Raw genomic sequence first — 1,401 nt, forward strand, 5'->3', positions numbered from 1 at the left:
GCTGCCACTAGTATTAGTATAAGTTTCAATTACAAATAAAACACTAAAACGTATATCAGTTTCTATAAATTAATAAATTGAAGTGTAAACAATACATGGTACAAGGCTTCAAAATGACTACTAATCTTTGTTATTTTTTTTTATTTTGAGTTGTTCTTTTTGGACTACTAATCTTATTAATTTTATTTTATTTTATTTTATTTTGGTATGTTCTTTTTAGAAAAAAGCAACGCGTTTTATTTTGAGTATTTATATGATATTATTTAAATTTTAAACAGTTATAATTTGCTTTTCTGAGTTTTTATGATTGTTTTTTCTTATTTAAAACATTTTATTACACACACGCTTATCTAATACTATATTTTATTATTATAATATATATAAGAAAGACAAAAAATAGAATTTTAAGATTTTAAGTAATGTCTTTTAAAACTTATTTAATATAGTGTTGACTTTTAAATAACTATCCCCGTAACTTTCAAACCGTCATAGTTTTTTTCATACACAAATAGATTCTAAAAAAGTTTATATTATAGGAACTAATATTTTATTCTCTTTGTTTGAGTATAATATTTTGATATTTCTTTTTAGTTAATTTTTTTACATATTACATGATTAACAATGTCCATATTCACATCTGTATGATAAGGACACCCCTCTAGTTATTATTAAACACTCATCAATTTTTTCGTTAAAAACTCACTTCTCATACGATAAATCACATTTTATGGATTGTAAAACATTGTTTACTACACTTTTTTATAACATGAGATTTTTTTTTAAATAACAATTTACAAAAATTAAAGTGTTTGGGATTATAATATATTATTTCAAAATTTTCAGTTGTACCATTGAAAAACAACAAAAGATGCTTGATTGAAACTTTGGATGCACAAATAAAATTTTGGTTTTCTTGAGATCAAAGAAAATATAACCTTTTTTTCTTTCCTTTTTTTAAATGAAAACGTTACTCATTCTGTATTACACAAAATACTCGTCTTGCCCGCCTCAAAAGCTAAATGCCTCTACTAAATAGGCTAGTTCCATGTTGACAAGGGTTACAACACGAGGACTTCTCGGAGAGTCACCCATCCTAGTACTGCTCTCGCCCAAACACGCTTAACTGCGAAGTTCTAATGAGATCTGGTGCATTAGTGTTGATACAATTGCAACCTCCCTCAAAACTTTTTGTGTCTTTATTTAGCTTGATCTTCGCTACATATTAACTCTTTGTGAACACACGTTCATTGATTAATTTATAGATAAGATAACTCCCTCACACACACATGAAAGGGGTGCTTGCGTGATGCGCAAAGGAGAGAAAATAGAAATATTATTATTCGTATAATATGTTTTTAAATTTAAAAAAAATATATATATATATATACAATACCATACTCC

At 26.1% G+C, this 1,401-nt stretch overlaps 1 pseudogene; it reads right to left on the reverse strand.

Annotated features, from left to right (window-relative positions):
• Positions 1-1,055: 1,055 nt before the first annotated feature.
• LOC118487109 lies at positions 1,056-1,174 on the reverse strand (annotated as a pseudogene).
• Positions 1,175-1,401: the final 227 nt, after the last annotated feature.

This window comes from Helianthus annuus, chromosome 14 (genome assembly GCF_002127325.2).
Source record: "Helianthus annuus cultivar XRQ/B chromosome 14, HanXRQr2.0-SUNRISE, whole genome shotgun sequence".
Classification (NCBI taxonomy): domain Eukaryota; kingdom Viridiplantae; phylum Streptophyta; class Magnoliopsida; order Asterales; family Asteraceae; genus Helianthus; species Helianthus annuus.